Below are 15,565 nucleotides of genomic sequence, written 5' to 3' on the forward strand. Positions count from 1 at the left end.
GCCCATGTTCTTACCATACAGTGCTCCACGCCCTGCTGCCCGAAAAAAATAGCTTTTATTTATCATTTAACCAAAACATAACATAATAAACAAGACAGTCCAACCTGCATTTGCATCTCCCTTCCCGCCCCCCTTCCACCCCCCCCATATCTCAGACCAGTTTACTGTATAGCGTGTTTATCGGCCCCAGTCCTATATATATATATATATATATATATATATATATATATATATATATAATATTTTTTTTTTTTTTAAAAGTGGGTGAGGGGCGCACTCTGGTTCCCAGCTTGGTGTACCTTCCACAGTCCAGTAGATCTTCTCCTCCAAGCACTTTCATGCCTCTTGCAATCTTCAGGGAGGCAGTCTGTTCAGGTGTTAATGGTTAGTACCAATTATGGCCGCAGGGAATTCTGGTTGCTGTAGTCAATTCAAGTAGCCAGGAACTAGCTCACCCTCCAATTACACAGTGTTAATCCACTATTGGGGGAGGGGGGAAAACCAACAGTGTGGCTCTCCTGAGTAGGGGCACGTGTCACCCCGGTGCCACCACCTCTGGAGTCTGGGACTCCCAAACACATTTTTTTTTGGAAAGTGGGTGACGGGCGCACTCTGGTTCCCAGCTTGGGATACCTTCCACAGTCCAGTAGAGCTCCCTGAAGATTGAAAGAGGCATGTATAGTGTTTTTTTTATCAGGCCCAGTCCCATTTATATAGTCTCGATCCCAGGGCTGGCATTAGCGGCCTGCAGTGCCCTGGGCGGCAAAACAAACATTCGGCACCCCTCTTCCTTCAAGTGTGCCCCTTGTCATGCGCGGGGAGGGCGGAGCCACATTTTTCAATAGGCGCTGATCAGCTCCATATTGTTATTAAATGCGCCCACCCACTAGAGGGGAGCACCTTTAATTTCAATAAGGCACCTGCTACGCCTTCTTCCAGCTCGGGGGAGTCCTCAAAAGACTCCCTGGAACTGGCATGGCGCCCCAGAGATGTTGCTCAGGCGGCCCACCCCTAAGGCCAGCTCTGCTCGAGCATACCCAGCACATGCCGGGAACTATCGAAGAGGAACAATAGCTGCCGTGAGGGTTCCCCCTCCCGCTACTACGTGTCCCCATCTATACTCCTATAAGAACTATCTGCCCATGTTCTTACCTTACATTGCTCCACGCCCTGCTGGGCCTCCGGGACTGCCCGTGTTTTTAGCTCCACGCCCTGGTGGGGCTCGGGCACTGCCTGTGTTCTTACCATCTAGTGTGCCATGTTCTGCTAGGCCTTCGCGACTGGCCATATCCTTACATCTAGTGCTCCAAACCCTGCTGGACCTGCAGGTCTTGCCTCACTTTGCCATCACCAAGGATTCAATGTCTGCCCGCTACTGTAGAATTACACCCCGCAACCAGCTCTTGGATGCATAGCCCTTGCAGGCAGATAATGCTCAAAGCAGAATGTGACGTCATTGTTCTGTAAAGCTAAACCAGACCAGATCTCACCTTGGTGCATTTAATAAGTGGCCAATTCGCCGTAGTAGGCCAATCATTTTACACTGTAAAGTAGTGTTCGGGGCATAGTTTAAGATGGGTGAATAACCCTTTGCTGGAGAATTCAACACTGTGGGGCTTGGCTGGCTCCTTACCTACAGTCCCATGTTCACCCCCAGATTTTGATAGAGGGTTATTTCCTTTGCACCCTCAAAGGAAGACTTTTTTCTTCTGGACCGGTTTCTTTTACTCTCGTTCACTACTATGACAGACTTGTATTTAATCCACCCATCGTGCCATGCACTGAACTGCCCGATGTCCGATGTGAAATCACAGGACCCTCCACCACTAGTTCTCATTGATGTATGCAGGCTTCCAGTAGCCCACAAAATTCAGGAACACGACCATCCCATTGTAAATTTGCTCAAGTAAAAATATGTGGTGGTTTTTGGCTTGCCAAAAATATTCTTTTTTTTTATCATGGAGACCAAGCCTTAATAATATCACTTTTTAAATAGTGCTTATGCCAAATTCCTACTGCTTAAAACAACTGCAATGTTAGAAACATGTTTAACCTAAGGAGGATGAATGGCCGAGTTGGCTATGCTAGGATTAGAACTTTCAACTGCAGCTTGTCAACCATGTCTGAGGCGAGCGCTTAACTTGCTGAGTGGTCTTTCTGGCCCTCAGGGAAATGTCTTCGGTTACTTGGAGCAATGGTAATTGTGAGGCATAGGTCTACTTTCCAGTTCATGGAGCCTGCCACTAATTTCTAGTTTCCACCAGGTTCCATCTAAAGATGCAGGCTCACTTAGATATTTTAGTTTATTGGACATTTGTATGGTGCCAATACACAGGTGTTTCCAGGTGCCACAAGACAAGATTGTCAGGGGCATGGGAATCAAAAAGTCGAACAAAAAGCAAAAAAGGTTATATTGGTCTTGTGACAATCCTACTGTGCAAGTGCATGACAAGGTGGCAAGTGCAAGGAGCAGGGGTTGGAGGGGGAAGTGCAAAAGTGGAGTGCCCCCTAGGGTGGGGGCGGGCAAGTGCTGGGTGAGCCAAGACGGCAAGTGCCAGGGTAAAGGGTGGGGGTTGGGGGAGAGGGAGGATGAGTGCAGTGGACAGGAGGACCAACTTGGGCTAGCCCAGGGAAGGGAGCCTGAGGGCAAGTGCTGGCAAGAAATACTGGGGGACTTGTAGGGAGTGGTCTGGTCCCGTATGACTCTGAAGGGACCAGGCACCAGTCATAGCAGCAGATGGAGTGTTAGCATGGGAGAGGGAAGAAGGAGGAGAAAAGGAAAGTTTTGAGAAGTTTCCGGAACTTAAGAAGATCTGTCTGAAGTCTGAGGTGGTGGCAGGAAGCCATTCCAGAGGGAGAAGCCAGCCGAGGAAAGGGATCTGCCTCCCACTCTCTGCTTGGAGAAGTGTTTGACCTGTCGAGAGTTGGAGCCAGAAGACCGAAGGAGACTGGGCGGAAGGTATTTAGGGAGGGAAATATGGATGTAAAGAGGTCCCTGGCCCCAGACAGCCTTGTGGATGATGCAAAGAATCTTGAATTTGATCCTTGCGGTCACCGGGAGCCAATGCAGTGGTTTTTGGGGTGGAGAGATGCAGTCCCTGTGCTTGCAGCCAAGGATAAGCCTTGCAGTCCTAGTCTGAATCAGTTGAAGGGGGTGAAGTGAGTAAAGGGGTAGGTTGAGGAGGAGGCTCTTGCAGAAGTCCAGCCTAGAGGAAACTAGGACTCTAGAGAAGTTGAGCTTCTGGGGGAAGGTGAGGGATGGTAGAATGCCCTTGAGGAGGTGCAGCTGAAAATTGAAGTTTTTGGCAAGGTCCATGATATGTGGGGAGAAAGAGATAGAGGAGTCAAAGATGATCCCAATATTTCTTGCCTCGCAAGCGATGAGGTGAGGACACAATGGGAGTCTGGCCTGAAAGCGGGGGGGGGGAGCACAGAGCAGGTGTCCCAATGAGAAGGATCTCTTTCTTGCTGGCATTAAGGCAGAGATCATTGGCAGAGCACCATGCCCTAATAGCAGACAGGCAGTCGGCTGTGAGGGGAAGGAGGAGTTGTTAGAGGAAGGCAGCTTGAACGAGAGTTGTGTGTCATCTGCGTAACACTGGAACTTAGGGGAAAAAGTGTAGATCAGGTGGGCCAGAGGGGCCAAAGCGATAGGATTGAGCCCTGACAGACGCCACAGGTAATGAGTGAGGTGGAGGAGAGAAACTGACCCATTTGCATAGGTACTTGTGGGAGTGTTAGAGTGTTGAGCCTCAATCAAAGTTTGGTTAAAGCTAGAGTCTTTAAAGTACAATCTCCAGAGAACTGGACAACAGAGTTAGGACAGACTCAAATTAAGTCCATGTTTTTTATTGCTCCGTACCCTTGTTGGGATCTGCCAAATACGAGAATCGCTTGCTGAAAACACCAGCATATTCCAATTTGAACTGGGCGTGAGCTGATTTTACTGTACAAAGCTGCCATTTTTGTTCCATGACTCTTCATTTTTAAACATTTTTGTAATGTCTAATAGAAAATTAGGATTAAGCCAACATTTCAAAACGATCCTCCTTGCATGTTTGCTCAGTGTGGGGGGGGCAAAAAGAAAATGGCTGCATACATGGTGACTGCTTTTAAATTAACAGTCCGCTTCCAGCTGTTCGTTCCCATTCTTGACTCAGACTGGGCACATGTTTTCTTGGGGGGGATTTGCCATCCATGGGAGAGGTGTGACGTTGATAAATCTGCCAGCACAAAACTCTCGGCTGTCACACAAGCTGGAAATCTCATTACCGCCGACCTGGCTAATCCGCGTCTGTTGTTTTCAAAAGTCTGGCTTTACAGAATTTGATACCAGTCTTATAATGTGTATATAAAACTGTCTTGCAGGGAGCGGGTGTGACTGACGTTGATCCAGAGATTTGCTGTTTTTCGTGAGTTGTAGGAAAATGTATCATTTACCTTATCCAGAATGAGCTTTATTTGTAAAGCAACATAGGGTGTTATCTTATGCTATTGTTTCTTATACTGGATAGCATGGCTTCTGCCATTTTCTTGGCCACTGGCGTTTTATGGTCTATAGAATGTTTTGGGTCGAAGGTGGTTGAGTTGGGTAGTTAGTAGGGATAGAGGGAGAAGAGCAAAGTTTTGTCACCGCCCTGTTGATGCATGCTGATCAGGAGGAGCAGTGCTCCGTGTGTACAGGTAAGCTTGTTGCTATGTTTTGGTGCACTGGCCAGTGAGAGCTGCTTTCGGCGTACCCTGGTGTTGGTGGGTTTGTATTTTTTGTGTGGTGACGTATTTTTGTTCATTCATGCAGGTCATTTGTTTTGAGGTTGTGGTCAAAGGTGTATGGCATAACGTCTTTTCGTGGCACTGAGGGAAGGTAATTCAACTGGTTTCAACTGTGGGTTTGTGTTGTGACCCATTCAGTTTCATGGATGATAGGATATGAGCTTTAAGGTAATAGTTGGGGTGTTTGGCTTAGAGTGATTCCACGTTAAGGTAAATTGAGAGATGCAGTGTCTGTTGGAATGATAGGCGGAAGGTTTGTAAGGATTGTTGATGGTTAGTGTTAGGCTATGATGAGGCAATGCCAAGGAGTCTTTTCCAACTCTTTGGTCCACTGATGGAACTACTGGTGCCCTGATGTTCCCTAAGATGGATCTGCGTAGTGTATTCTTTGCACATTTCATGTTTACATTCGTTTGGCCTAAACCTATATTGTTACTAATTTGCTGAGTGGCTTTCCACTGTGTGTTGTTCTTTCTGATCTGTTCAGTGTCTATGTGCATGTTCACCTGCTTGAGAGTAACATACCCACTGATGTTTAGTGGGGAAAGGTGCGCTATCCTGTGATTTTTGGCAAGAGTTCCAGCCTCAGCTTTTCTGCGCTTGCTGGGTGTTATAGCCCCCTGTCTCCTTGTAGTGCCAGAAGCCCAGCTACCCATGAGGTCACTGCAGTGGCTTCTGAGTTCAGTGGTTGCAGTTTCAGGGGCGAACATCGTACCTTCTCCAAGTCTCAGAGAGTGTCCAGAGACCTGCAATGGTGGGCCGTGATGGACAACCTACTGAAAGGATTGCTGTTCCATCAGCCTTGGACACAAGTGACTCTGGTCATGGATGCGTGCCTGAAAGGCTGCGGCGCACAACTCCAAGACCTTACGGTGAGCGGCCTGTGGTCCCCATCAGAGTGCCAGGAGCACATAAATTGGCTGGAGTTGAGAGCGATCAGTCTGGCACTAGTCACTTTTCTCCCATCTATGAAGAGCAAGACAGTGTTGGTCCTGACGGGCAACACTGTAGTCATTCATTACCTCAACAAGCGGGGTGGTGTGGGTTCCTTGCCTCAGTGCAGAGAAGCAGTGTGGTTGTGGTTCTGGTGTCTGGAGAACAGTGCGTCTCTGATTACGGCCCATCTTGCTGGCAAGGAGAAAATACTGGTAAATGCACTGAGCAGAGATTCTTTGACCTCCCACGAGTGGGAGCTCTGCCAAGAAATGCTGAAGGAGATTTTCTCCCATTGGTGTACCCTTGCAGTGGATCTCTGTTTGCTGCATGAATAGAAAGTACAAGTGGTTCTGCTTCAGGAAATTCCCTAGTCAGAAAGCTCTGGGGAACTCCTTGACAGTCAGTTCCTTGCGTTTTCGCCGATCCCTGTCATACCGCTTGTTCTCAGAAGGCTATGCCTGTTCGATCCACAGTGATCTTGATCGCTCAGACTATGCTATCCGAAGTTACTGGCCATCTGCCCTCCCTGCTGCATACCGTGCAACTTGGAGGGGCGGGTCCTGCACCCAAGCCTCCACAGTCTGAACTTTCATGCCTGGCTGCTCAAAGGCTGAGATATAGGGTGTGTGGTTTGTCTGGAAGTGCTCCTCTCTACTAGAAGGCCTGCCACAAAATCCATCTCTACATGCAGTTGGCAAAGGTTTTCGCCTTCGTGCCGGGAGAGTGACCTGGATCCTTTTACTTGCTCCGTCCATATCCTCTGCAGAACGGTACTGAAAGGGGTATCTTGCAGCCATTTATATCTTCAAGTAAACCCTGAAGGAGGGTACCTTTTTCACGATCCCCACAGTTGTGCAATAGTTTTTCTCTACACCAGTTTGACCTTAAGGCCTGGGATTTATACCTAGTGTTGATGTTTCATATGGGTGCTTTTGTTTGAGCCCCTTCATTCCTGTTCTTTTAGGTTGCTCACCCTTAAGGTGATTTTGCAGGCCTCCATCACTTGCACCAAACAGGTGAGTGAGCTACAGGCATGGCTCACTTGAGCCCCTCTCCTTGGTTTTCTCCAAGGAAAGAACACTACAGAGAGTTCTTTACTAGTTATCATGTTGCCACTGCTTACGTAATCAGTAATATATTCCCAAACTATCAATCTTGCAAGAAACCATGTCCGTCAATGTTTTTGCCAGGATTATGCCCCCCCCTCAACCTGCAGTGCTTTTCAGACTGCTAAGCTTATAGTTTTCTTTTTGTAATTGCTACCTTGATAAACTATGTATGCTATCTTAATCTATTTGCTTAAATGTATAGCCATCATTCATTCTGCATTTCTGGAATAAACTGGATATATTATTTTTTCACAAGTGATGCATACATCACCAGCTCACTGACGAGGGGTGGAGAACCCAGGAGAGGTGGGAAATTAAACTGTGTAAGAGTACAATAGTCCAGTCAGTATTAAGTCTTCCAGAGGTCACCAGGGAGTGATTTTAAAACTCTAGAATGAAGATCCAAGGTTAACAGAGCTCTTCCAGTCTATCTTGGGTGTCTGACTGGTCTTTAGGGCGGAGGGGGCTTTAGGAGAATTCAATGTGCTTTAAAATACTTCTGAAAAGTGCCTAATTTTCAATGGGCCACTCGCCCAACCAAATCTATGCAGGAATCGAATGGCTGTGACCATTAGAATACCATCCGTATTGAACATCATATGTGAAACACAAGTGCCCTGCAAAATGTCCATTTAATAACATCCAAATAAACCAAACATGGGCAAGACATTAAACATAGATGGAGCGAATGGATGGTGTGTATAAATAAATATCAGTACATAAAAACTATTCAAAGTCTACAATCCGTCTATATGACAAGTGGCAAATATATTAGAAGCACAGATCCATTGATTGTCAAATTAGTTTTAAATGATAACTCACCATTGTGTTTCTTTTTTTTAATAACTACATCGACGTTCCCAATTATTTTGTGAGACTTTGTAAACCATTTTCTTCAAGTAAATCTGGTTAAGTAATATTTGCAGTTTGTCTTGCCATGTTGCACTGTTTGACGGCATACAAGTGCAACATCCAATAAACATTGCACAGAAGTCTCCAGTACATGGTTCTTCTCCTTAATTAGGTGAGCATGACTTATGTCATGGAAAAATGACCAAGGACTATTCTGGTGGATTGGTGAACAGGTTATTAGTAGAAAGCAAACAATAGGCCAAAAGAAACGAGAGGACGAAATTTTGGTGCAATTGAGGACCCTCTCACCCCCTTTCCCTCTGTGCACTGTTCTCTTACACCCAAAGGAACACATGTATTTCAGTGGAAGTGGTGATCCAGACGGAGCAAAGAATCATTGAAACAATATTGCAAGCAGGTAACAAAGCCCCACTATGCAAGCCTTTTAGCTGTGTTATTACATGGTAAACAGTGTTATCAGGGAGGCCAATATAACTTGATACATTTAGTGAGGTTGATTATACTCCTCAGGCAGATGAGAACGCTTACAATAAGAGGACTTCTGTCTGCTGAAGCCACTTTTCCTAAGAAAGCAGGAGCTTAAAACATACTTACATGTGCCAAAAGGGAAACACATCAGAAGCGAGATACGTGAAGGCGAGCATTCCTGCGCACTTGCCAAAGAGCCTTCATTGCAAACACATGCACAGTAAAGGCTGAAGACTCACCTCACATGGGCAAGAAACAATGTTTAAACATGGCAATTTACAGTGCCTACTCAGTATCATAATGCAACAGTATACTAGGGGAGTACGTACAATTTCAATTCCAAACTTTCTCCCTCAAGACCATGCTATGAGATCTTCACTCGAGTCTCATTCCATACATCTTTAGATGAACAAACATCACATCCAGTCATGTCATGGCAGATTATATCTTCAGTAGCATGACGGTAAACGACTTGGGCAGTTTGAGAAATCTCAGAACAGATGTTGCATACCTGATAATAGTCCACTTCTCAAATAACTTGACCAGTAAAATAGATACCTCAGTCACTGTCTATACTGAGTGGCAGTCCAAACCGAGGCATAAAGTCTGCTAACAACTTTTTAGCCCCAGTGACGGCGTCTGCTTTTCTACATGGATATGCCTCCACCCACCTAGAAAATACATCAACCAGAACCAAGCGATAAACCTAATTCATGCAGGCAGGGATCTGTATAAAGGCTGTCTGCACATGCACAAATGGAGCTTCCATTTCTGGACGTGCACACATCCTGATTGGTACCGCTCTCCCAACATTATATTCTAAACATATGCCACAATTTAAACAATACCCTGAGCTATAGCGGCTAAATCAGGAGCCATTCAATCATAATGTTATAAAGTGAAACTAGCATTTTAACCTGTATGGGCTGCGCCATGAGCTTTACGGACCAGGTAGGGGTCTTAGGTCCTTAGGGAGCATGGGTGCACTGCTTTTACTTTTTCTTATTCAGATAAACAGTCTATAGGCAGGGTACTTTCCCTGCTGTATCCTCAGATAATCACAACCGATTTCGGAATACACAGTTCAGATTTCAGAGTCTATCATTTACCCTAACTCGTTTCAGACAGTATTACAAGACATAACAATACACAGACACAATTATTTGTTTTAACCTTTATTCGGCGTGAGCCATTAGGTACAAAATGCAAACAGATCATAAAAAGAACACGCTTTAGGACCCTGAACACATGAAATGCATGCAAGTATAATACAATTGCCTGTGTTCACCTACCCGCAATTTTCCATTCAGCTCTTTCTTCCGCATCACTCAGTCTGCCCTCCTCGAGTCTCTGAGCACTCTGGCCAGCTCTCCCCTCTGACAAAATCTTCTCTCATGGGCCCATAGGGATCGCCAGAAGGTGCGCTCAGCAACCTTTGGACTCTGCCTCAGGAGAGCAGGAATCTGACCTCTAAGGCGCCAAACTTGTTGTAGAAAAATTAACACGGACTATTCCAGTAGATTGGTGAACAATTTATTAGTAGAAAGCGAATAATAAAAAACAAGCCGACAGGACGAGATGTTGGCGCAAGTGAGAACCTTCCTCCCTCTGTGCACTGTTCTCTTATACCCAAAGGAACACATTAAATTCAGTGGAAGGGGTGGTCTAGACAGGGCATTGAATCATATTGAAACAATTTTGCAAGAAGGAAATAAAGCACCACTATGCAAGTCTTTGATACCAGCTGTGTTCTTGCATGTTAAATAGTGTCATCAGGGAGGACAGTATAACATGGTATGTTTAGTGAGGTTGAATATACGCCATAAAGCTTCACACATGCTCTAAGGCAGTCGAGAAGGCTTTCAATTTGATAACTTCCATCTGCTAAAGCCTTTCCTAAGAACGCGGGAGCCTAAAACATGCTTACAAATCGCAAAAGGGAAACATGTCAGAAGCGAGAGATGTGAAGGCGAGCATTCCTACACACTAGGTGAAGAGGCTTCATTGCAAAGACATGCACAGTAAAGCCCAAAGACTCACCTTGCATGGGCAAGTAACCGTATTTAAATATGACAGTTTACAGTGCCTACTCAATATCATAATGCAACAGGATACTAGGGGAGTACATACAATTTTCAATTCCAAACTTTCCCCCACACCTATAAGAGTTTAAGAACATTTTGCAGGTATGCATTTGTTTGGTGGATCGTAGAGTCAAAAGGTTTCTGGAAAAGTGAGGAGTTCACTATTTTTACATTAGATTGGTAATTTGTTCTAAATGCAACCCTGTTAGAACTGAGGGCAGGGGGCATTCTGTTTTATTTGATCAACTATAGCAAAGTGTTGATGTTAATGAAGAGGTATTACTAGTGGTGACAGACCAGCGCTATTCTTAATATCCCTCTGCCCAATTTAATTCAGGGTTGGTAGTGCTATTTTCATCCAGTGGTCCGTCCCACAGGTTTTATCAACTTAAGCATACGCGATTCAAAAACATGTTTGGTAATGGTTTTTAAACGGACATTTCCTTTCATGTAAGGATGCCGTGACAAATCCTTGGATCGCGTCCCTTCTTCCATAGGGGGAGATCCCTCCCATGGTGCCAGGGCTGCGTGGGCACACTTTAATAGTCCCCCTGGGCGTAGTGCAACGTGGGAGGATCATATGGGTCGGGAAATTCCTTATCGGACGAGGGATGAAGAAACGGGGACAACACAGTATGTAAACACCCCATCATCCACTACCTTAAACTCTTACCCTATTCAGGGCAGCCCAGTCCCTGCCTCCTCTATGTATTACTGTAAGGTGGAAAATACCAATTCCTTACCTCACACTGAGACGAGGGAGAACATTGAATACCCATGTGTGAATACTGTGAATGGAAAACTGCAACCAAGAGGACACGGAGGAATATGGAATGCCGTGCAAGTCCAAACAGCCCAGTCTAGTCAATTTGAACAATCTGAAGTACAACATAGCATAAAAACAGAGGAAGGACTGGGAATCTCATTGAGCCCACCCTGGAGGAGCTGCGAGAGCAAGCGGAGACCCAAGAGAAAGAAGACTGCTGGCTGAGGCAAAGGCAAGTAGAAGCGGAGCAGGTCCCGAGCGGAAGGGACATTCCACAAACCTGGGAGGAGAAACTCCCGACGTCGCAGAAGACTGAAGAACGCGAAAGGGAAACGTTGGGTTGCCCAGAAGATTTAGACTGAGGAGTCACTGCAGAATGACCACCAAGGTCGGGGAAGCCCCACAGCAGACCACAGGCACCCGGGAAGACCCGAGACCATCGCAGACAGGAATAAAAGGTTATTTTGGTTGAACGGTGGCGCAGAGACCCCAAGGAGTTGGTGGAGAACCCGGAAAGGTGAGTGAAATCCAGACAGGGTCTGTACCCTCTCAGAGGCGAGAGAACCTTAACATATACAAAACCACCCTACGATACTTGGCCAAGGAGTATACCAAATGTTACTGAAAACGGAAAATATGTCAGAAAGGTGAGTCTGGGATCCACACCCATATGAGGATTACATCATTGGACATCTTCATAGTCACAATACCTGGCAGGTTAGTGAACCAGGTTTACTGTGAGAGAATCTGGCACCAGGGAAAGAGGGACGCATACCCCCTGGGTTTTGCAGACATTACACAAAGCCAAGAGAAGGGAGTAATTATTTTGCACTTTGAAGAAGCTGAAGAGAAGCCATGGGGAAGGAATCATCCCTGCTGGTAGTTGAGAACAGTCGACCAAGCCAAGAGAAGGGAGACACATTCTCTTGGGACTTTGAAGAAGCTGAGGGGAAATCGGGGGAAGGGCGCCGTTTCTCCTGCTGTTCGGCACCTTTCACCTTAGTTTAGGTTAAGAGTGTAAGGACTGATTATTTTTTGAGGTAGGGAAACCCCTTTTATGATTAGGGATAGTTAGGTTTTCCCCAACCCTCATTTCGTTAGTTAAAGTTTATAGCACTAAACCTGCCATCCTTGTGTCGATCACTTACTTCTACACCCTTACAATGCCCACTAGTGTTATTTCAATAAAGGAAAGGAATTTTCACACAACATGGCCTCCATGGAAAGATGAAAAGGGGGGGATGAAAAAACGACACCCTTTTCTGTTAACATGGTGGCAGCACGGGATCGAGGAATTCAGGTTAATGGAGAGCATTTTCGAGAGGGGGGTGCAGAGGGAGGAAGGTGGTGCCTGTTGGATAGTGGTAACATGCCAGGAGACACTGTGGTAGCGGTGAAGGGGTATGCCACTTCCAGGCTGCCCTGTATGCGGTTGATAGTTACCACAATGAGTAACGCCAATGTTGCGCCCCGCTAGGTTGCTAAAATTGGTGTCTGAGGAATTTTTATATACTTTAGAGACGAGAGGTTTTCAAATCTAGCTCTTTGTGGATAATTCAAGGATGTAGATTTGTTTAATTCGTTATAGCATTATAGTGGAAGCTAAAGTTATTTGACGAAATGTTGGAAAGAAGCAATCCCATCGCATGAGACCAGCAATCACTCTTGCACAGAGTTATTGGTTGCTTGTAATTCTTGGATGCCAATGCATTACGTTTCCTTAAAGAGGCAAGAATTCATCAGCTCATGATATGGCTAAGTGTAAACTTGGGCCACCATATTTTTTTCCCAGTAATATTAAGCCAGTCCTTTTTTAGAGACCCATCGAGATTTGGGTTGCAACTGGATTTGAAGATGTGCACGGGAACATTTCATGCTTCTTGAACATAATTATGCCGCAATCAGCAACATTTCAGGTTTGGAATAAATAAAACGGTGATTTCGGAAACATACTTTTTTTTTTGCATGTGCTGGTTAATCAGTTTCCATGCCTGGGAGAGTCTTCAGATAGTAAAGGTGCCTGCCTACAAATGGTATTGTTGAGAGGCCTTCTAAGATTCCTGCCAGAGAGATGGAAGCAGTCCAAGCAGACTGTAAAATGTGATCAAAATATCAGAATAACAACCATTTTCCTATACAGTGGAAATTTACTTCGTGTACTATTGATTTTGTTTTAGACCTATACGTGTTTAATGGCACTTTTATGGCTATTTCTCTACATTTAATGTTCCATTCCTGTGAAATAATGTTCACGGATATCACGAGTTTATACGTTTCTATCTGCCTTTTTAAGAAGTTGTCCATTACCCAAAAGATGCACCTGGTTAGTTGTTTGCACATCCCAACCCGTGCAATTATTCCAGAGCCGCTGCTTGATCAGTGATTAAGTTGCATGATTAGGGATGTATTTTGCTAAAGACCGTGTTAAATATAGAATAATTCTCGATAGATTGGAACACGTTTCTTATAGAGTATTTCTTTGTTTGAATTGTGTTCAGTGCTGGCCCTACCCGGAGGATTTTAGCGCTCCTTACAAAGGTCATACATGAAAAGGTGGGAAGTGAAGCAGAATTTACAAAAAAAAATTCAGGCTAGGATATAAAGAATATGATAGACAAGTAGTAGCAGGGGGAGATACTTTTACCACTGTCCACTTGTAGTGAGTGTGGAGTATCTATAATGTTACAATTTCAGTGGGCTGCATTCACATCTGCAGGTATTTGTATGAGTAAGCTTTCATCGTTTAAAAAACGTAAAGCAAAATAGGATAAGAATTGGCTGTAGGGACAAGCATGCAACCGCAAAGTGCCGACCCTCTGCCCCTAATGTTACCGCTTGGCTACTGGAAGCGTGTTTTTGGATAGAACGCTGCCCCCCTATGCTTGGAGAAACCCCATTGTAATTTTGTGGAATAATTCGTGTTTATCGAAATACTTTGCTAAATGGTTTAGAATATAGGCTGATCTGACACGGACTCTATGACTAGGCTAGACACCCATGCGGCTTTTATTTCTTGGTCGACCCCTCCTGTGCTGCGGGGACCCTTCGAGATCTGAGGCCCTAGGCCCTTTCAAAGTCTGATGGAGTTGTCAACAGCTTGTCTGCTAATTGAGCTTAACTGTTCTCCACTGGGCTTCCATAGGCTCGTCATCTGGAAAAGCGCAGACTCAAAGGAAATGCCACCATTTGAATCCAACACAGAAACCCACTGCACATTATGAGCCCCGCCGCTCTCAGTGTAAATATGTACTCCGTGTAAGAATATGCGCCTAGGAATGCAGTGCATTAAGTGAATCCGTTCATTCGGCAATGTTGACATTTGCACAAGATCAACACTGTTGACCGATTCAGCACAACGCATTTATATATGTATGTGAATAATTATGCAGATACTTCAATATGCTTCTCTAGAGAGATTTGCATCTAGCTACACATTTTGTGCCATTTCCCTGTGGCAACGTATACAGCGATAATTCTGGGTTCAAGGCTAGTTAGAACAAGATACAAGGCGTGGCCTTAGAGTCAGTATTCCTCAGGCACACACTTCATTGTTGGTTTGAACATCTACGTTTGCAATAGTATCCTGAAGTGCAGGCAACCGTTCTCCTTCCAGATAAGTGCCCTAATCCCTGATAATGTGCTTTTTGGCATTTGAGCAGCTGTTGGTTATGTAAGTTATGGTTAGGATTCGAATGTCTGGAGGTAAATCCTTTACCCCAGTAAACATGGAGAATTGGACTGTAAGCCCTAAATGTAATGCAAAACTGCACTGGGAAGGAGTGAAGTACCTTCAAGATAGGTTTTGTTTCCGGATTTGATTAACTTCGGATGAGATTATTTCTTTTTGGAATCATAGTACAGGAATGTCACAAAGCCTAAAATAAAGTCGTATAGTATTGATTATTTTATAGGAAAACGGATTCGAAAATGTTCTGATGAAGGATTCTATATCCAAAACGTGTAGAAATGTCAAGGGTCTACAAGATTAATTTAATTAATATAAAGTTATGTATGGAATAATGAATGGTGATTTAATCAATCTTTTATTATGTGCTTAAAACCAGAAACAAGTCTCTAAGCCCAAACCGGGATTCAAACCTGTGATGCTCTGTATTGTCTTGCTTCCAAGACAAATGTTTTGACCCTGAGCTATCATCCCAGCTATCCTCCCGATTTGTACTGTTTAACGCATTATTTGATCAATTTTTATGTTGGACAGTAAAATAAATGGCGTAGTCTTCGGTTAGTAAAGAGATTAATGTATGACTTGTAGTTGCTCATTTTATGTTTTTAAAAAAGAGAGAACTGAATCGATCATTTTTGAGAGGAAGAATTGAGGTACTTTTTTCTGAACAATAAATTTAGTTTAGAATAATTTACATGAAGGAAGGTTTTATCCAAATAGTGTGCCACGGCTCCCCATAGAGAATATGGAGTTTTACATTGTTTCTAATGATCTGAATAGCCAAGCAGATCCTATCCAGGCATTGTTTAAGATATTTAACCAGAATCTAGAGGTGATTAAAATATCAAACTTTAGGCATATGCACCGTTAC

General features: G+C 44.5%; 1 protein-coding gene across 1 annotated transcript in view; it reads left to right on the forward strand.

The window, feature by feature from the left end:
- Nucleotides 1-15,565, forward strand: part of COX10 (cytochrome c oxidase assembly factor heme A:farnesyltransferase COX10) — a 1,225,252-nt gene that overhangs the window by 639,979 nt on the left and 569,708 nt on the right. The window lies entirely within an intron of this gene.

This window comes from Ambystoma mexicanum, chromosome 3q (genome assembly GCF_040938575.1).
Source record: "Ambystoma mexicanum isolate Mex_15411 chromosome 3q, UKY_AmexF1_1, whole genome shotgun sequence".
NCBI classification, from domain to species: Eukaryota; Metazoa; Chordata; class Amphibia; order Caudata; family Ambystomatidae; genus Ambystoma; species Ambystoma mexicanum.